The sequence below is a fragment of the Cryptomeria japonica genome, chromosome 2 (assembly GCF_030272615.1).
Source record: "Cryptomeria japonica chromosome 2, Sugi_1.0, whole genome shotgun sequence".
In the NCBI taxonomy this organism is placed as follows: domain Eukaryota; kingdom Viridiplantae; phylum Streptophyta; class Pinopsida; order Cupressales; family Cupressaceae; genus Cryptomeria; species Cryptomeria japonica.
Window position 1 is genome coordinate 676,765,642 of NC_081406.1, and position 22,720 is coordinate 676,788,361.

At 37.1% G+C, this 22,720-nt stretch overlaps 1 pseudogene; it reads left to right on the forward strand.

The window, feature by feature from the left end:
• The first annotated feature begins 20,106 nt into the window (after positions 1–20,106).
• LOC131060617 (probable alkaline/neutral invertase B) lies at positions 20,107–21,009 on the forward strand (annotated as a pseudogene).
• The last annotated feature ends 1,711 nt before the right edge of the window (positions 21,010–22,720 follow it).

The window sequence follows — 22,720 nt, forward strand, 5'->3', positions numbered from 1 at the left end:
CGGCACTTTCAGCTCTGTAAATACAGAAGGCTCCCAGCCGGTAGGGGTTACGCCCTACAAATGATCAAATAAATTTGATCAAACGGGTTTATGGGGAGACATAGTGTCGGTATGAACTAATCAGCACACGTTATTCATAGTTTTCACCATGAATACATTTGATTATAGTGGCTTGGAAGAAGATGGCTTTTCTTTTGTTACCACTTGGGTCGTTCTCTTCTCACTAGTAGTCCTAATGACCACACGGGAAGACAGGCCCTCTAAAGAATAAACACAAAGAGCCTATTGCTCAAGACACAAAAGACAATGGTTCAATTTTAGTGCACCAATTGAAGTGTTTGCTAAGCTATGAAGACAAGGCACACAAATAAAATTACAAAACCCTAGCTAAGGCCCTGCAACAAAATTGTTAGTAGTTTGGGTTGTTTCAAATGATAACCCCTTCCTGCAAGCACACGAGTTAGGTAAATTTTAAGAAAACCCAAAAAGACTTTGTGAAAAGGGGCCTTCAACAAAAACGTATTTGCCTCCAAAGCAAGCTGCACAAACCAGGTTAGCTAGATCTGCAAAGGTTAGCCAAAAATAAACCAGATCTGAAACCCTAAGTACAAAATCCGAAAACCCGAATCGAAAAACTTGAAAAAAAAAAATTTTTTTTTGCAAAACAGAATGCACAGACGCTGTTATACCAGACACAGACGCGTCTATCCGACACAGACGCGGCTCTGTGATTCGCAGACGTGATTTCAGAACACAGACGCCTTTTTATTCTTCAGACGCGATCAGAGGGTTCACAGACGCGATTCGGGATCACAGACGCGACTTTCGGAAACCTGCAAAAATAGAAAATGACAGAAACACAGACGCGATAAAAGATGTCACAGACGCCTCTGAAATACAAAAACGCGATCCGAACACTCGCAGACGCGAAAAAAAAACCTAAAATGTCGTCGAAATCGTCCGATCTGCAACTTCAAAAATGCAAAATCTGCAACAAAATGTTAAATGCAAAGGGACAAGAGTCCCACCGGGCGTGCCAAAATGTATATGGTGAAAATGGATAGCAATAAACAACAATATTGAAAGACTAAAATGGATTCAACCACCAAACCCTAGCCTAACAATGAACAAAGATCCACCATAACATATGAAGATAACCTAAGACAATGCAAAATAACTCAAAAAATCACAAAGATTATACCATCACATGTCCACTAGGGTTTTTGATCTCCATTCTTCCTATCTCCATTGATCTTGTTTGATATGCTTGCTCTCAGATTTTTGTATGCACAAGAGCTCAACAAAGAACGGAATGTGGTTGCAAGTAGGATCGTAGTGTAGCCAAGTCCTCCAAAATTAGTCCTTAGGGTTCTGGTAATGAAGAAAGCATCTCCTTAAATAGAAGACACAATAGAAAATGGAGGGTTAAGATTGAGAGGTGTAAAAAGAGAGGTCGGCTAGGATTAGAGGGTAGGTATAAGAAATACCAAAATAATGAAAGGGGTAGGTAGTGTAGGAAATAAGAGATGAATGACATGTGTCATGTGTAGAAAAGGTTAATGAATTAATTAAATAAATAAAGATTTATTTAATTAATAGAAGAAGTAGGGCAATTAAATAAATAAAATATTTATTTAATTTAGGAAAGGGATAATTTAAATAAATAACTGTATTTATTTAAATGAGAAATAAGGCTAGAAGAGGATAAATGAATTAATTAAATAAATAAAGATTTATTTAATTAATAGAAGAATTAAGCTAAAGTAATTAAATAAATAAAATATTTATTTAATTAGACATGACAATTTTAGGTGTCTACAGGTAGTAAGGTGTAGAAAAATGATGTTGGATTTTGAATTTTTCACATAGTTCTCGCACATCTTGGTTTTTGAAAGGTCATCCATTATCTGTGATGATGGAGCTTGGAATGCCATATCTGCAGATCAGATAATTTAGGATAAAAGAGGCAATTTGTTTCCTAGTCACTATGGTCATGGGGACTACTTCTATCCATTTGGTAAAGTATTCCGTTGTAGTTATAATGAACTTGTGTCCATTTGAAGATGAAGGATGAATTTTGCCGACGAAGTCTAGTCCCCACTGACAGAAGGGAAATGATGTTGTGAATGGCTACACTTTGTGTGCTGGTGCATGTATAAGATTGCCATGGATTTGGCATTTAGGACACTTCTTTGCAAAGTGATAAGAGTCTTTTTCCATTGTTGGCCAGTAATATCCCATTCTTAGAAGCTTTTTAGCAAGAGTAGTACCACTTGAATGTGTGCCACAAATACCTTCGTGAAGCTCGTGTAAAGCCGAGTCAGATTCATTACGATCAAGACAACGAAGAAGAGTACCATGTAGACCTCGACGGTACAAAGTATCAACAGTAAGAGTATAATGGGTGGCTTGCCGGATAAAGTTATGTTTTTGGTTTTGAGACAAGTCAATGGGTAGGATATTATTCTTAAGATAGTCGTAGATGGGTCCATATAACGGAGAGTTGGAATCAGTCAAGGCATAGATAACATGGGATTCCGAATGGTCATAGGCTGGGGAGAACAATTGCTCTACCAGAAACTCGTAACGATTCTGTTGCTCTAGAATTTGCAGTAGTGAAGCGATAGTAGCCATGGCATCAGCTGCTCTATTATCCAACCTTGGTATTTGCTTGAAGGTGATGTGTACAAAATATTGTTTGAAATCATCCACCATTCGCTTGTAGGGTAGCAGCTTGTCATCCTTTGTCTGATAGTCATTGTTGATTTGATTGATGACGAGTTATGAATCTTCGTAGACTTTTAATTCTATGATCCTCCATTCTACGGCCATTTTGATGCCTATAAATAATGCCTCATATTCAACAACGTTATTTGTGCATGGAAACATAAGCCTATATGATCTTGGTATAGTGTGTCCTTCAGGAGTGATGAACAAAATGCCAGCACTTGAGCCATGTTACATGTAGGATCCATCAAAATATAAGGTCCATTGTTTGGTGGAGATAGCAAGAACGTCTCTATCTGGAAATTCGATCTCCATAGTTTGTTTTCCAAGTAGTGGTGCTTCTGCCAGTTGATCTGCAATTGCTTGTCCTTTGATAGCTCGTCATTTTGTGTAGTGGATATCAAATTCACTGAGGATCATGACCCACTTAGCCAATCTGCCTATAAGAGATGCTTTACTGAGTAAATATTTGAGAGGATCAATTTTTGCAAATAGCTTAATTGTGTGAGCTAGCATGTAGTGTCTGAATTTTTGAGAGGCAAATACCACTGTTAGACAAGCTTTCTCAATGAATGTATAGTTGAGTTCATATCCGTTTAATGTCCTGCTGATATAATAGATAGCTCACTCTTTTCCTTGTTGATCTTCTTGTGCTAACAATGCCCCCAGTGAGATGCCTACTGTTGAAATGTAGAGAATGAGTGGCTTCCCTGCTATTGGTGGTACTAGAACTGGTGGGTTCATTAGATACTGCTTGATTTGATAGAAGGATTCTGCACATTTGGCTTCCCATTTGAATGGTACATTTTTATGTAGAAAATGATTGAATGGGAGACTTTTATATGCTAGTTGAGCGATGAATCACTTGATTGATTGGAGTCGTCCTTGTAGAGATCTAAGCTGGTTGATGTTCTTTGGTGGTGGCATCTCCATAATGGCTTGTACCTTTGCTGGATCCACTTCAATACCTTTAGCTGAAACTATGTAGCCTAGTAATTTGCCTAATGTAACCCCCAAGACACACTTCTTAGGGTTGAGCCTGACTTGGAATTTTTCCAATCTATCAAAAATCTTTTCTAAGATGCTTAGATGTTCTGCTCTGGTGAAGGATTTAGCTAGTAAATCATCTACATAGACTTCCATGAAGGTATGCATCATGTCATGAAAGATTGTTGTCATTGCTCGTTGCTAAGTTTCTCCTGCATTCTTTAAGCCAAAAGGCATGACATTCCAACAGTACGTTCCCCATGGATAGGTAAATGCTATTCTATCTTGATCCTCTGGGGCTATCTTTATTTGATTATAGCCTGAAAAACCATCCATTAGTGATAGCATTGCATGGTCTGCTGTGAGGTCTATAATTATGTCGATACTGGGCAAAGGAAAGTCGTCCTTTGGATAGGCTTTGTTGACATCTTTGAAATCACTGAAATTAGTGTAGATTTTGATACTGTCATCTGGTTTTGATATTGGTACAATGTTGGAAATCCATTCAGCATAGTCGATAGGTCGAATAAATCCGACGTCTAATAGTTTCTTCAATTCAACTTTAACCATGAGAATGACATGTGGATTCATCTTTCTTAGTTTTTGCTTGACTGGCTTAGCTCCTGGAGTAATGGATAGGTGATGCATGATTAAGTGTGGATCAATCCCGGGCATATCTGCATATGACCAAGCAAAGTTGATTTGCTTTTCTTTAAAAATTTTGATAAATTCTGATCTTTCTGCTTCCGTTGGAGATTCTGCAAGGTGTATAGTTTTGGCTGCTTCTGTAGTACCAATGTTGATTGATTGAGTGGGCTCAATCAATATGGGTGATCGTTCATGATAATGCTCAGGAAGAGTGTCAAGTCTCCCATCCTTAGGTGCCTTAAAAATGTTTTCACCCTCAGATGCGTCCTTTATTTTTACTTTTGTGTGATCTATTGTTGCCATTGACTAGTTTTCAGCAGTAGATCTTTTAGTTTGCTCATTTTTGCGACTGAGAGACTTGGCACTCCCCTAATTGTAGGCATTGTTACTTTGTTCACTGGTAGAGTCTGTCTCCGGGTTAATGGTACATAAGTAATAGATAATGGATTCATCATTTGAGAAAATTGGTATATCATGAGTTTCAGGTTCGTCCCAGTCTATGAGGTCAGGAAAGATAAGTGGTAAGGAATCATTAGGTGGATCAAGTTCGACTGCTATAAGTGTCAAGATGGAAGTATCATCGTGATTGGCTGAGGTGTTAAAGAAGTTAAGGATTTCATTGAGGTCTTCGATGGTATCATCTTCCATATAGACTTGCGCATAATGTTGCTGCTCTTTTTCCCTGGCATCATAGATATTTTGTGGACCAAATTCAAGTGGTCTAGATTTTGTGCTGCGTTCTTCTTGAGAGATGGGTGTATTACTGTCATTTGCATAAATATCTTTAGTAACATTAGAATAGCTACCCCATTCATATTCATTGGAATCAGTCTCAGAGGTATTATCCCAAATTCTAGCAGTGCTGTGAACTGGTATGTTGTAGGGTGAGAACAGGTCTTTGATAATTGAGACAAGTTTGATAGTTTTCTATGATTCTTTGTCAGATCTTGCTTCCACTCTTTGCATTTGTTCATCTACTATCTCTCCTCGGGGAGGAATGAAGTAATCCGGAGGTGATTCTTCTTTGTTGGATATTGGTTTTTGAATATGATGTGCTTCTACAGTAGATGCTTTCTTTTTTTGATTGATAGGTTGCTTTTGACATTGCTCTTGTTCTTGATGTTCATGTTCTTTATGTATTGTCTCAGCTAACTCAAACAATGCCTCCTGCCAGGAGTCTTCTTTGTATTTCTTCTTTTCTTTCCACTGGGGTTTTTGATATTTGTGTGGTGCCCTCTTTGGTGGTAGAGTGAGTTCAAAGCCCAATCCTTTTTTGTCTTTACTGAATTGTGAAGGAGGATCCAATGGTTCTGTGACGCCTTCCTGATGCTTACCAATAGGTCCTTTGCCATTGTATCCCATTTGCTGCATGATTAAGTAGCCTTTTCCATACATGTGTGTGGGTATAGCTACTTCCACAGTAGCTGCTTTGTCTTCTTCCTCATCTTTGTATATCCAACTAAGGATATCCTTTTCCTCGGATTCATGTGCTAGGGTGCTGAGTTGAATGAATGTGCCATCAAACTTGGTGATGGTCTGAGTTGCTTGATGTGTTGATGTTGTAGGTAATCCATGAGATCTAGGTGATGTTGGTAAGTTGGCCAAACACATGGGTTCCAAAGAGTATTCTCCCATGCCTTGATCTTTGATCATCAATTTCTGCTTGAAATCTCTAGGTAATGATTTAGACTTTTCTTGTTGAAGATCTTGTGCTGATGAATTTTGTTTCTCTCTATTATGTGGAACCAAGCTATCTTGGGCTGCCCCCATAGTATTACAATGCTGAAATGGATTATGATCAGGTGATATAGAAACCTCCTGCCCATTGTAGGGGAATTTAACACATTGGTGATAAGTGTCAGGTACTGCTTGCATTTCATGTATCCAAGGTCGACCCAATAGGATATTGTATGTGAGGTCTATGTCTAAGACCTGCCACATAGTATCCTTTCGTATTGGTCCTACCTGAATTGGCAACACCACTGTTCCTTTAGATGATCTTTCTTCATCATCACATGCCTTTATAGTTATTCTTTTTGCGTGGATCAATAGACTCCTCCAAGAAGCCTAATGCATGGATAAGTTTTAAGGTACAAATATTAAGTCCAACTCCTCCATCTATTAATACTCATTTAACTCAATGTTTATAAACCATGACTTCAATATGGAGTGAAGTATTATGTGGATGGCTCAATGAGATATTATCATGCTCAGAAAAAGTGAGGTTATGAGGTCCTGTCATATGAGCCACCGTGGCTTGGAATTTGTCAGCATCCAGATCTTGCGGTACATTTGTTTCTAGTAACGCTTGTTCCAATATGTATTTGTGTTTTGGCGAAAGTTTCAACAACTCAAGTATAGATATTTGAGGAGGAGTTTTGCATAGTTGACTGACTAGATCATATTGAATTTTGGGTACAGTGTTTGTTGTTGACATATTTCCCTTCAAGACATATTTTTGAGCTCTGGTTGTTACATTGATGGATTCATGTTCACGCTTGTCTTTGATTGTGATAACATTGACTTGATTGTCCTCAGCTGATATGTGATTGATTGTGTTATTGTATATGTGATTGATATGAGCTCCACATGTATCGTTTGAGGTTGAAGCTCCATCCTTGTTGTAGTTTGGAAGAGGATTTTTGAAAGCTCCGTGGTCACCATTTGTTTTGAGACCATCAACAGTTAAATCGCCTCTATCGATCATGTCTTGAACAATGTTTTTCAACCTCATGCAATCATTTGTTTGATGACCTTTGTTGCGATGAAAATCACAAAAGTGTGAGTCATTCCACCAGGGTGGTTTGATTTGTGGTTCAAAGTTGCTGATTGCGGGTAAAGAGATAATTTTGTTTGCCAGGAGTTCTCTGAATGCTGACTCCAGTGATTGCCCTAGTGGTGTATAAATGCGTTTCAGAAAGTTGTTTGTGTTACCCCGTGAGTTTGGATTAGGTCCTCTATTGGTGTTATTGTTTTGGGTATTGTTGGTGTTGTTTGTGTTGAGTTGATTTTGATTGGTATTTGGTGCATAAGCATTAGTGCCTGGGTTAGCACCTTTGGGATTCTTTGTAACTTGAGGATTACTTGATAATGCGAGCACGGGTTGCTTTGATTTTGGATCATTTGATTCAGTTACTCCTTCATTTCCATTGTTTTTGTTTCTGGTCCAGAATCTGGATTTGTCCAAGTTGTTGTTTTGGTTGTTGTCATTGGATGAACTTGTTCCTTTTTTGAAAAATTTCAACATTCCCTTTTTAACACGTGCCTCTTCTACTTGGATGCCATTCTCAATCAATTTAGCAAAAGATGGTATGCATTGGAGTTTGAGCCTGTAACTCATCTCACTATTCAAGTTGTCGATGAAAATTTCCATTTTTTTCTTTTTCGGGTACATCACGAGGATATCTTGAAACCATATGCTGCCATCGTTGAAGGAAGACCATAAATGTTTCATTATTTTTTTGTTTGGTATTACAGACGTCTAACATGGTGATAGCATGTTGAATGTTATAGGAATATTGAGTTATGAATTTGTTGACTAGTTCATCGAATAATCTGATGGGAGGTATGATTTTGGATAACCATTCCATTGTTTGTCCTCCCAAGCTTCTTGGGAATAACCTCATCAAATAGGTATCATCATGAGCGAATTCAAGACTCATTGTGCAAAATTCTTGAACATGATCACGGGGATCACTTTTCCCATAACATTTGTCAAATTTGGGAACCTCTGAGTTTGGAGGAAAAGGTACCATGTTCAATCTTCTGTCAAACAGATAAGGACAAATTTCAGTTAAGGAGTACCGTACTGTTGTACCTTGTTGCATGTCTTTCATTTGTCTTTGTAACATTTCCATTTGTTGAGTAAGAGGAATCAAAGGTGCATTATTTTGCCGAGGGAAGAATTCTTCCCTCGCATTAACTCTAGGCTGAAATGGTGTATGGAACGGTATGTTTTGCTCGGGGATGTTTTGCTCAGGTAGATTTTGTTCTGGTAGATTTTGTTCAGGAATATCTTGCTCAGGGTCACGTGCCTCTTCCTCTCATTGTCGTTCTTGATATTTGTAATTTTGAGATCTTGTTCTAAAAATGTCCGTGTCAAAGTCTTTAGGAAGTTTAACCCCTTTGCTTGTGAGCATGAGTAGGTATTTTTCCTTGTCATTCTCCATGAGTCTTTCCACAAGTTTTTGAAATGAAGCGCTCTCTTGACACTCTTGAAGAAGTTCTTCAGAAATTTCGGTGTCCTCTAGATTTGGACGCTCGAAAGGATTTGATAATCTCCGATTCATGTTGGTTTCCGGTTGCATTTCACTTTGTTTGTTTCGGTGAGAGCGAGTAATGACGGGCATCTAGTAGAATCTCTGTGTGACAAAGGGAATGAAATCTCTTCAATGTTTTGTTTAGGGGTTGGTTGTTCAAATCGGGGTATGTTATAAGTGATGCACTCTTCGGGAAAGAAGGCTGGATTGATCTTCCCTACTTGATTTATGCGTTGACTGAATGTTGATTTTTGACAGAATGCCCTACTCCTCAAGGGTTCCTTGTCAAATTCATTTTTTTTTTTTTTGAAGATATAATCATATATGAAGAAAGAATGTGCGATGAGATTTGAAGAGTTGACAATTGATATATAAAAATTTATTTCTTTTGGCAAGTTTCGAAGAACTTGGTTGCTGTTTTTTTCAACTTCGTGTTATGATAAATATTCCTTCTTCTCAGAATATGAGGATTAGTCATGCACAAGTGATCAATGGTTTCCTTTGATTTGTTTTTGGATTTAGTTTAGCTTGTTTTGGAAACTCAAGTTTTACTTTATCAAAGTGAAGGTTTAGATGCCCCCTTACGACAAAGTGCGTCAAATGATATGGAATACGAGCTTTCCCGATATGGAAACTTGATTTGACAACTCGGAGTTTTAAAAAAGTGTGTTTTGGGATAAAAATTTGTTTGATTTAAAGGACCTGTTTGCTACTTGTGATAATGTTTCCCGATTTTGATAGGATAGATATGTTTATCTTGTGACTAGTTTCAGATTTCAAGCAACTTCGCTTGATGGAAACTTGCTTTTAGAAATAGCTTTTGATACTCTGGTTTTGGTTTTCTGATTGATGAAGTTCAAGCTGATGAAGGGAAGCTTCCAAAATTTTTCTCAAAATTTTCTAAATTGACCTCTATTTTGCCCCCTATTTTCTTGGTTTTGACTACGCACTGAAATAGAGACACAATGCGCTATGAAAACTTCTCTATGCACTAGAGAAAAGACTCTACGTGCTACGCTGCCCCATGATACGTGCTAACTGGTTAATTTGTTCAGCTTTGGTTCAAAAGGCCATGCGCTAATATGGGCCTCCTATGCACTAAGAGTTTAACCCTACGCGCTAAAGTTTGATTTCTACGCGCTAAGCTGATGCTTCAACGCGCTAAACTGTTTTCAAGATGTGCTAACTGTCACTACTTATTTTTAGATCTGGGTGAAATGCTAGTGTTAAGACTTGACGCACTAAAGAGAAGGTTTAATGCGCTAAAAGATGGTTCCTACACGCTAAGAAGTTTCTCTTACGTGCTAAACTGCCCTGAAATATATTGACTTGGTTGTTTTTCTGCAATTTTGAAATTTTGCCTTGAGTTTTTAGTGCTGATAGATGATTTTCTGAAATAACGAATGAAAGCACGACACCAAAGAGACAACCATTTTGCTTAATCTAAACAATAAGTGTATGTTCTATGAGGATGTGTTCAAATCCCCAATGTTTCAATAGGTTTAGATACAACATGCATTTCAATCAGACTCTTTATTCAAGGGTCATAAGAAATATCATAGCCCACTAGTCTCGATACTCCGTCAGCTCAAACAACCGTGTCACCCCCAAAGGGGCACCCATTTTTTGCCTTTTGCCAGAAATTAACCCAAAGTGAATTGCTTCACAATTGAGTAGTTATCTTGGGAGATATATGGTGAGCGATCTTGGGGGTGGATTCTTCCCCACCCTTGCACTATGATATTGCAAATGTTTGGTTACTAACTCGGCTCAAAGTTTCTATCCTAAGGTTTGTAATCAAGCTTCTTGTTCTGTCATTAGTGATAAACTCCCCCAAGAGGCTTCCCAACCTTTAGAACAAAGGCTTTACGTATCTCAAAGATACTGGGGGAGGGCTAATCGCTATGCGCAACCATTGAAAAGGACTTTTGTCACTTTCCACTTTTGATTATAGTGGGTTGGAACACTTGGCTTCAAAGTTGTTTCCCACTTAGGTCGTTCCCTTCACACCGGCCAAAAATGGCTTTAAGAGTTTTTCAACCCCTCGGGAAGGTAGGCCTGCTAAAGGTTTTATTGCTTGAATTGAAGAAAGTTTTAAGAGTGGTTTGGCTTTTTGATCACCCAATTAAGGGGAGAGCATATACCTTCCACTTTCGAGACAAAGCACACAAGTTCTTTTTAGCCCTTCAAAGCAATGATTTGTTAATCCTAAATGGAGATGTTGCTCCATGAAAACATGGTGTTCTTTTTCACTTTTCAAGGCAATGATTTTCTAATCTGAAAAGAAGAACTTGGTCAACAAAATGAACACGATGTTTCGTCAACAAAAGAAATCGAGTGAAAGGGGAAGATCTTCCCTTTTTAATTGCAAAACAAAAGACTTTTGGGACTTTGTGATTCTTTTCCTTGCTAAAACCTACAATGGATCCTTTTATATACCAAAGGATGGTGAAGTTCTTTTTAATCCCTTTGTTTGCAAAACTTGAAAAAAATTGTTCTTTTTTTAAAAAACCCAATTTGAAAATTTTCTCTCCTAGAAAAGCAAGGAAAATTTTGTTTTGTGGTTCTTTTTAAAGCCCAAACAAAAGTGAGTTCAATTTTAACTAGAATCAAAAAGGAAGTTTATATCTTAACTAACTTAACTAAGTTAGTAAAAACTTAAACTATTTAATGATCCTAAAATTAAGCTCCTATCTACAAGAAATTTGTTAGAACCCTGCAAAATACCAAGTAAAATTGTTAGAAAACTTGTGGACTTCAACAAGTCTAATTTTTTACATTCGGTTACAGTTGTTTTGCCTCTGTCTATGATGCACTACAGAACAAACTGTACGTGCTACAAGGTAATCCGGATGCGCTATCAAAAAGGCCCAACGCGCTGAACTGTGTTTCAGATGCGCTACTCTGTTTTTCTCCCGCGCCGAGACCTATAGGAAAGTATTAGTGGGGAAGATGCGCTAAGGTAAAGACTGCACGCGCTAGAGAATAGACCTTGCATGCTAAACAGTGCGCTGGATGTGCTAAAAGATCCACCAAATGCGCCAAGGGATGTTCCCTACACGCTAATTCCTGTTTCACGCATACCTGCAAAAGTGTTTATTTTTTAAAAACCGATTTGATTAATGGGGTAGTGCCCCACGGTGGGCGCTAGAAATGTATGCGGGAAAAGCGGGGTGATGAAACTTAAAATGTAAAAATTAAAGCTCAAAGAGGCTTGTCCACACACCCACGAGACTTCTTAGTGCAAGTTATGGAGTCATGAAGAATGACTCAACTTCCCAAGGATGGTTCCATGGTTCTCTATCTCACAAGGTCCCTCAAGCCAATGCCTTTGCTCTCAGATCACTGAGCAAAGTGGCTTAGGGATGGCAAATGCAAGAATGAGGGATGCTTATGATTGATTTAGTTATGAAAATTCATCCTATCTATGCATGATTCTACAAATGCAATAAACTATATTATAAGATGACAAGATTAGTAGCAATACTATCCTCACACGATATACTAGTTTATGAGTTAAGCTAATGATAAAGGAAATAGTCTAAAATGCTTATTAGATTTATTCCTATAACAAAGAGAAGCTAGATGTGTTAATAAAATTGAGCATAAATGAGATACTAAAGCTTGCATGGATCCTTCAAATGGAGGAATGAGAGCTCTATTTATAGTGAAAATAGGGCAATGGATGGTCAGGATTGAAAGAGTTAATCAAGGGTCAAGTTTGAAAGTTGTCAATCCATGTTTTCAATTTTCACCAATGAAATGGTGACAATTGTCAACATAAGGCTGGTTGACAGGAGAGGTAAGAAGCATTAAATACTTGAGAAGACCTCATGGTTACCCTAGGAGGTAAGGGTTAAGGTTAGGTTAGGGTTATCCATTGGATAAAGCTTTTACCCAAAGGGTAAACTCTTGTGCAAAGGTTAAAGGAATAACCATGGTCAAAGCAATAAATGCTTGATGAGACCCTTGGGTTAGATGGAGGTTAAGTTAGTCAAAAAGTCTCTAACCATGCCACTAAGGGTTAGTTAACCATTAATGGTTTGAAGACTTTGGGGACAAATTTGTAAGAGTCCTTCCAAATTTGGGGGTATTCAACAAGTTAGCTTGTTGAATGGATAAAGGCTTTAATGCCTTTTGAAGACTTTACTCCAAATTTGAGAAGTGACCTCCTCAAATTTAGGGAAAGGGGATAATGGATGGGTTTGGGGTTAATTGATTAGGATTAGATGGATTCTAGAAGAAATTAGGAATAGGGTTTAGGATGCAAGTGGGTGAGGGAAAATAGAATTAATTAAAATAAATTGCTTTATTTCAATTTGGTTGCAAGTTGGGGATTTAAATAAATTAGATTTATTTAATTGGGGTAAACTATTTAATTAAATGTGAATTTAATTAAAGGTAGAGAGAAGGGTTCTAATTAAATAAAATGACTTATTCAATTAAATGATGCAAAAAGGGCTTAAGTGAATTTAACTAAATAAATTGAATAATTTACTTAGTTAAATAGAGGAATGAGAATAAAATGAACATTAAATATTCATTTAGGAATATGGTCATTTTTATACTTCTACAGATACAATCATATAAAAGAATTGCAAGGGTAGGGGATTAGTCCCGACTTATGATTTCCAAGTTTTCCCTTTGTGATGCTAGAAATGACAATGATGACGTAACACTAACACTCAATGTAGATGATGTAGAAGTGATACTATATATTTGAATGTTGGTAGGAGAATATTGAGTTGACACCCATTTTTCTTGAGGATGGCCCCAAAGGAATTCCTAGTACATAGAGGTCAGATGGCGATTGGGATCATAACAAGGAGGAGGTAACATAATATACACCACCAAATATACAAGAGAGATTAAGGAGATGGGGTATAGTTTCCTCCCTAATCAAGGTATCTATTATCTCAGTGGTTCCTTTAGGTGCACAAATAGTGACTCCTTCAATAGATACTACAAGATTGAGTGTGACCTCAAGCAATGGGGTAGCTCCTTGAGATTCACACCTGTAGTCAAGTGATCCAAGTAGAAATTGTATTTTAGTTTTGAGATGATATAGAGTATGATATTTTAGTTTATATATGTACTTTTGACTATTATCATGGAGTATTGATAGATTTTATTCTCTCTATGTTTGTAATGTTCACACGATAGTACCTTGACTTCATCGGTTGATTCATAACAAATATGGTCCCATACATATAGCCCCAAGTCCCTATACTAGCTTCTTATAGACCACAACAAAAAATTAGATTATACATCCAACTATTCGAGCCTATAACATGATTGAGGATGGTCTATGAGGAAATCTAGTTCCAACTAATCCAAAGAGTTGTGGAGTTGAGCACAATGGTGGGTCAACAAGGTCAAAGGCTGTGGATCTACAAACCATCCTCACTGGGAGAGATGAGGCCATGACAAGAGTAGAGAGTGATAATAGTTCACGTGATTCTCTTCAGATCTAGGTCAATGACCTCCAAGGGCAAGTTGATGCTACATGTAGTAGTGTCCCCACTGATCTACATCATCCTTGAGTGGATTTTTTGATGAATGACTTGTCAATAGTATGACAGCATGATGATAGACAAAGAGATCAAATAGCCACTCTGAGGGAGTAGATAGAAGAGCTAAGAGGGTAGTTGTGTGGGATTTTCTCAAATGGTGTATACATGCCATACTCACGATCACATAGTGTGTGACCGCCTCCTTTTAACCTATATCCACCAAGCCTAGAGGGTTCTAGTGTACATGCCCCTTAATGCAAATATATGTACCATTTTTTATATAGATATATAGAGACACCACATTTTGCCATAATAGTGATAATACATGCATATTGAGACCATTATATATATGATGAGATTTTTGTTAAGCATGATTTAAGCATGTGTATTTATTTTCTGTATTTTATTGATGCATGTTTGGGATGCGATCATTGATGTATGCTAGATTAAATGCTATCATGATTTAATTACACATGTGAGACATACACTTAACTAAATACAATGATTATCTAATGTGATAAAATGATAAATATTTACAAAATGATAATGATGCAAATGATAATCATGCTTATGCAACTACAACATCAATAATGGAAATAAATATGTTAAAAACGCGAATTCTAACAGGATATGCCATATCATGATGAAATAAATAACAAGTTGAATTACATAATGCAAGATATAATATAAGACTAAAATAAATTGCATTGAATATAATGCATGTAATTATACTCCTATTTAAAGAAATTTAACATACATGTACACATCATAACACAAAGAAAGAGTAAAGTGTTGATGAAGATATGACAAAACATAATGGATCTTGAACCTTGGGAAGGGGTGAGGGTCATGCATATGTCACATAGAGGTATCCTAGGCACAGTATCAATGAATATGCATTGAATTAATTGATCCTTTTAAGGGCTTACCATCCAGTGAAGATAGACCATAAGCACCTAATTGTACATCAAGGTGATTGTGTAAGGACTTATAGTGTCGTAAATTGTAACACCATACAATTTTACACTTCTTTTTGTGTCCAAGCCTATTTGTGGCTTTGCACTACAAAATTAATGTCATATGATCATATGGTGATTTGGGTCTCTATCTTGAGCTTGAGTATACCTATACCACCTTTGATTCGCCCCTTTTTGGGTAGACTAGGGCACTAGGTGCCCTTTTCCTAGTGGAATAGGGCACTAGGTGTCATAGTACCCCCATAATGGGCCCATTTTTAAATATTTTGGTGTACCAGTTCTCGTTAGTTGATTCCTGATCCCAATATTTTAAATTGATCATTGGAGGTCAGCCTAATCTATGAAATACCTTGGGAACCCTATATAAGATCATATTTCCTAATTCATTTTCATCCTACAACATTGAGCATTATTAAGATCACTTCCAAGAGAAAATATTATGAGTGAAATTCTTCAAATCTATGTACTATGGAGTAGCAAATACGTTTAGAAGAAAAGGAATATAGATTTAGGAAGTACAGATTGAGACAAATTGAACCAAACTTTGAAGGACCCGAAAACCATGGACATTGACAATTAGCAAACAATTTATGATACTTTTACGACAAAATTTCAAGGGAAGATTCTAAGTAACATTCTGATCCTAAATCTATTTCCGATATTAAAATCTAACACCTTTAGGACTAGGTTGCCTAGCCTTGTAGTCCAACACTTCTGAGCTCAAATTTTAGGTATAGGTTCCTCTTTGTTTCCTATTTCCAAATCTATGCTTAGTGTCTACATATCTATTTTGAAATTCTCTATTCACGCTATTTTATCTCAATCTTGCACTATTAGCCCTAGTTCTTGTCCTATCTTATCTAATTGCATCAATTCAACTCAAACAAGTTAAATCTCGTCTAATAGAATTTCCTAGCCCTTTCTAATAGGTTTGAGCTTGGGCCTATTGAATTTCATTTACCTTAATGTGATGTTGCTGTGAATGGGTTTGATTCCTAGTTTGCATGTTTAGACTAGTGAACCCCATTCCAACACATTATATTTTGGTGAACCCAATGTGTCTTATGCTTGCATTAACATTTGATTTTCACTTTTAGATTTTTTGCATTTAATTGACTCATATTTGTAATTATGCACTTACATTACATGCATTTCAAGGTCTAGTTCACCACACATTACATTTTTGTGAACGCGCCACTTCTAACATTTTGCATATTTCTAATTGGGTATTTTCAGATCTATTTTTTCACTATGGAATTTACAAATTTTGATTGGTTTATACTTTCACATGTGATTATAGTCTTTATTAGTTATATTTCACAAAACCATGTGTTGCTTGGTGGTTTGTTTCACTGCATGTTGCTTGCATTTGTTCATAACACTCTAATATATTGCATCATGAGGATTTTAAAGATGTTTGCTACATTCATTTCATTGCTTAAAGCTTTCATACATGCTTCATGTTGCTATATGATGACATTTTAAAATAAAATGAAATGTTTTGATTACATAAAATCTTTAATGAATGTTTGAAGTGGTACCTATAGACACCTAAATTGGCCTTTAATTAAATAAATACTTATTATTTATTTAATTATTTTATCTTGATGTCTTATATTAAGTAAATAAATAATTTTATTTATTTAATTAATTCATTAAGCCTTTTCTTTCTAAATTAAATAAATATTTATTATTTATTTAATTAATATCACCTCTCCCCTAAATTAAAAACATATTTCTATTTATTTAATTTTTCTAGCCCTTTCCTCTATTAGTAAAATAAATACTTTTATTTATTTATTTTTCTTTTTTTTGGAAAAATGGTAAAAATTAATTGATCAACAAAGAGCACTACAAAGCATAAGAACCAAAAATGCCAACAACATGCAACATATCAAAACCACTAGCCACACAACAATCTCCAGAGATGCCCAAATAATCCCTCATATCTCTTGTAACCAAATTTTCTAAATTTTGAGAATAATCTAAGGACACGAATCCCCAATCCTCAACACTCCAGAAGCCCATATACTTAGAAGCCCATTCTGCCAAACAATCTACTACCTTATTCCATTCCTTAGGGATATGAGGAAAAGTAAGAGTCCAAAGAGTTGCACAGTTGAACAATTTACTTAATTACCAAGACCAAATGCCAATGTGCTCTCTCCCTCTATTGAGTATTCAACATATCAATCACAATCTATGAGTTAGATTCACAAATAATTTTTCTCCAACCTTGTGCACAACATATCTCCAATCCACAAAGGATAGCAGTAGCTTCCATAAGATTATTGGTATGGTGCCCTTTCCAAATAGAAAAAAAGAATCGAACAATCCTCAAGCTATCTCTTCCAACTCCTCTGATTCCCCACATGCCTTAAATTGCCTCTAGACGAGCCATCTGTATTTATCTTTATCACATCATGATGAGGATGTGACCAAAACCCCTCCTAATGAACCTTGCGCTTGGCTTGTCGACTCCATCTAGCAAGTGGAACCTGTACCCTAAAACCTTCCAAACCCAGCCACTAAATAACAATCATATCACTAGGATCCACCTGAGTAGAAATATCACATTTAGCAGCCAAGGTTTCCTAAAGAACACTAATAGTTCACATCCAAAGTTGATGTCTCAACATTTTTATCTTGAAAAATCCTTCTATTTCTTTCCAACCAAATTTTCCAAAGAATAAAAGAAGGGCCTATAATCCACACAATTTGAAGAAAAGGAATCTTGGTAGGGGAATTTCCTATCAAAGTCTAGAACTCGGCCAAGGAGGAGACATGAAAACAAACCTTATTCCAAACCCCCCACCAATAATGCCAAATTCCTTTGGATAGGGGACACAAAAATAAAATATGTGAAGAACTTTCCTCCCAATTATTACATACAACACACCTTGAAGGACCCTAAAATCCTCTTTTCCTCAAATTCTCCCAAGTCAGACATCTATTCTAAACCACCACCCATAGGAAAAAGTTTCATTTGGGCCAAGAAAAACTACTCCATAGTTGTTTCCACCACAGGATCCCAACTCTCCCATATGTCTTCCTATGTAGTTCTTGATAACTTGAAGCAACCGAGTATTTACCTTTTTGATTGGGACCTCAAGCAAGAGTATTCCTTCATCCAGAGAATTACAAACTCTACTAGCCAAAAAAATTCCAAGCTCTTGGTGATCTTCATCAAAACCCCTAGGATGCCACTCATGAGAATCCTTCCATCTTGTCACTTAAACATGACCCAACCATTGAGAGGTTTTATAATCTGTAACCTTATGCCAACTAGCCTCCAAAAAAATGTTACACAAGGGTCTCAAATGTGGGTATAGGGATAAAATAGGGGAAAATTCATCCCAAGAGTCAAGCTAGAATAAGGCCTATGAGCCTCTATTACAAATCCAAAAAAGTCCCTGTTTGATATGTTTACCCCCTCTTTTGAGAGTGCTCCAAATCATGGATTCCTTTCCCTCTAGGCTACAACGAGGAACATACGTACCCTCCACTCCACCCAAATACTTCTGAGTAAGGATACAAGCCCAATCCTATCTTGATGACAACACAACCTCCAATAGAGTTTAGCCACCAAAGTCTAACTATTAAAACTTGTTTGCCAAAGGCTAAGGCCCCCTACCTGCTTTCGTCTACACACCAAATCCCATTTAACTAAACTCCATTTCCTCGAGGCCAAATTAATAGCCCATAAGAACTGGTGAGAGAGGGCATCAAACTCTTAGATGAAACTTAAAGGGGATATCTACACAAAACACCTATAAAGAGGGAGAGCCTGAATCATAGATTTGAGAAGAGTAACCCTCCCAGTAGAGGAGAGCCACCTGTAAGTCCAATGAGACACTTTTTGACGGCTCTTGTCCATGATATCTAGCCAAAACCTATTAGGAAGAGATCGAGTCACCAAGGGAATACCAAGATAAACAAAAGGAAGAGCACCAAACTGAAATTTGAGAATTCTAGCAGGTCTAGTCTAGATAGGGTTAGGGGTATTGAAGAAGAAAATGGAAGACTTGTCCTCATTAATCCTCTGTCTAGAAGCCACCAGATAGATATACAAACATTTTCTCAAATTGACAACCTCATTAACTTTGTCTAAACCCATCAAGGCGGTATCATCCACAAACTATAAATTTGAGTGGGGAGACACTCTATCACCCCAATTACAGCCCTGAATCATCTGTTACTTCACCTAGGATTTTAAAAATCCCCAAGATCTTATCCATTAAGATAAAAAGATAAGGAGAAAGATAATCACCTTGACACAGGCTTTGAGAAGCACCGAAGAGCTCAAATGGTAAACTATTGATAATAACTAAAAATAAAGAGGAGGTGACACAAATCATGACCCATTTTATGCATTTACTGATAAACCCAAAAGCACCGAGAACCTTACTCAAAAAGGATAAGTTGGCACTATCATAAGCTTTGGCCATATCAATTTTAATAAACATAGCTTTCTCCTTGGAGGTTGCCATAGAATGAATAGCCTCTTTGCAATCACAACACCATCCATAATCTATCTACTAGCAACAAAAACCCCGTGTTCCTTTGAGATTAAAGAACTAAGCCACAATTTCAATTGCTCAGTAATCAACTTAGTAATAATTTTGTTACTCGTAATTTTAATCTTGGAAATTTCAAATTTTCATCTTCCCAATTTTTGAAATCTAGTGTTTTTATTAATTGCCACAATGTGACCACAACTCTCTAAAGTTTTTCATTTTATTGATAATCGGGTCTAGCTAAAAAGATGAATTTGTGAAGAATGCTATACATGTTGAGACGATGGAAACCATAGTAACATCATTTGCAAAAATATGGGAGCATGTGCAAAACATTTTGTAAAGCACCTCAGGAGGATTCTGTCATGCGGTTAAGAGTGTTCGGGAATATATGCAAACCCCCATTGAGTTTTGAGATTGCAGCCATGATCAAGACATCGAAGCTGTGTTCATGATTACCATTTGATTCAATGTTCCCATGCGGACCCGATTGCCAGTTTTGAAGATAATTTCAAATGATTTGGAGCCCGACTCGAAGTCAGGATTATGCTTGCCAATAGACTATTTTACTTTGGGAGAAGGGATTATGCTTGCCAGTTTCAAAATACCTCATGATCCTGTTAGAAATACCATGATTGTAGATTTTGGTAAGAGTGCAATAGGAAGGGTTGCTCCCATCCATTCTGGGTTTTGGTGGATTAATTCTTCTGCGGGCCGACCAAAAGTCTACAGGAGATCATTCACTAGAAAATATGCCTGATTGCCAACGAGGAATAAGGATTATACTCACTTTATGCCTTGCAAATGGATTTGACACAATTAACACTCTTCTTTGTGCTGATGGGTGCTCCATGATTGATCGCAGGATGGGAATGTGGTTATCCAATTGAAATTCAAGCATTGTTCTTTATGGCACTTAGATGTGCTTGTCAATTGCTTAAACCAGAAGCTGGAGGAAAAGAATTCATAGAGCACTGAGTTATCACATGCAGAGTTATTTCTGGCTTGACTTTCAACATCCCAATGAAATCTACAGATATAAGACACAGGAATGTTCCCACACAACTGTCAATAAGTTTAATGTCATATCCGATTCTCTTCCAGATTGGGTATTTGACTTCATGCAAATGAGAGGGGGTTATTTAATTGGAACGTCAGCCCTGCAAGGATGGACTTTAGATGGTTTTGTCTCAGTAATTGTGTTGCAATTATTTCTTCTTTGGCAACTCCTCAGCAATCTACATCAATAATGGATCTTATTGAAGAGTGGTGGAATGAGCTAGTGGGATAAATGCCCCTCAAGGTGGCTTACCCTGCCATTGACAGATATGAATGGCGTATTGTAACTGGTTGTGACCCAAAGAACATCAGACGGCTATAGGGACATTGGGTTGTGAAGGAGGGAAATGATAGAAACTGATGGATTCAACAGACTCCAATTTTATTATGCTATTAAGATTCATAAGAAGTGGTACCATTTATTTTAAAGTTAGCTTTAATATCAACAAGTTAAGATGTCGATATTCATGGAAGAATGGAAACTGAAAGGACATAATTTTTTGTAATTGGTTTTCAAGAATCAGTTATGAAACTAAAAGGCCTCACTAAAGGGGAATCCTTTAAGTATGCAATTGAAATTCTTAAAAAAAGGAGGAAAAACAGAATCTTTGTATAGAAAGAAAGAGTCTTTGTACTTGTTAGTTATAAACGAGCAAAGAAAGATTAATACAAAACAGCAGAAAGCTAATAACATAAATGCAAAACACAAGTTTAATGTGGTTCACCACTAAGTGGCTACTTCCACCAGAAACGCAGGGAGTCCTTCTATTAATCGATAACACAAAATACTCTACAATACATGACTGTACACATCTATATATACATTCACATTAAGGTTTGAAATGAAGAGTCTGGAGAAGACGAAAGGTCGTGACCATTGGGCTTCACATCCCAACAATCTCCCACTTGAAGCTCAATCGACACAGCCATGTCTCAACATTCCCTGCATTTCCAATTCTTCACCTCAAAATCACGCACATCAAAGACTTCAATTTTGCCATATTTTGCTCACAGACTGTACGAATTAGTCTTCTCCAAAACAAATCGCAGTCAAAGATATCTCCTGCTACTAAAAACTCAGACACAACTCCACTTTTTGGATGTTCAAAAAACACTCCATCGTGATCACCTACTCCTATGCTCCCCTTCTCTGCAATTTTCACAATTGGCAAGGCTTTTATCACCTCTTCATCTGTCGTGACTCTTTGTCTCCATTCTGGGTCCTGTGTCTCCTGTAACTGCAGTTTGATGACCAATTATGGGTCTTTGCATGCAAACAAGACTGCACTTAATTCTCTATATAGAGGAGTAACGATGTCTGCGTTTTCTTCCATCAATAGGTAATCCCTGTCATGAATACTGTCATATATAGTGCGACTATCGCTTGACATGAGTGAGGGACCATTCTGCACGCCTTCCTAAATCACTATCAATTTTTGCATATCAACTAACACATGTGTGTCCTTCTCTAGTTGAGCGTATCCATTCTCTATTGGGCAATCACTTTCAGTTTTGTTGAATAAAACCTATCTAACTAGCCTTCGAATTAGAGCGTCTTCTTCACCATTGTATCCAACACACCATGGATCCACCATTTCCAGATCCATATCACAGTGAACACGACCAGCACTCCTAGAAATAATACGACTATTTTTCTTATCCTCTGCAACATCAAATTCAAAATAGGAAAACATTCTCTCCAATCGATTAACATCGAGCATAACAGTTTTGCTGCCAAACGAAAAAGGTTTTATGGGATAATGCCTGCCCATGGCCTTTGACCACTCCATACGCTCCTCATCATCACTACAGTAACAATCTGCATCATATTTATTACCCTGCGTGGACTGCTGAGACTCTGCCACAAGAATGTCTCTGCTCTGGTCCACGATATCAAACCCAATATCGGTAGTAGCGGCTAGGGCTGGAGGCAGATACTTCTTTTCATATTTTTCAATGGAATTTGTCACATAAGTGGGACAATCATCATCCTCCAGGTTGTCTTCACTCGCCCGTTTCTGCTTAAATAAAAG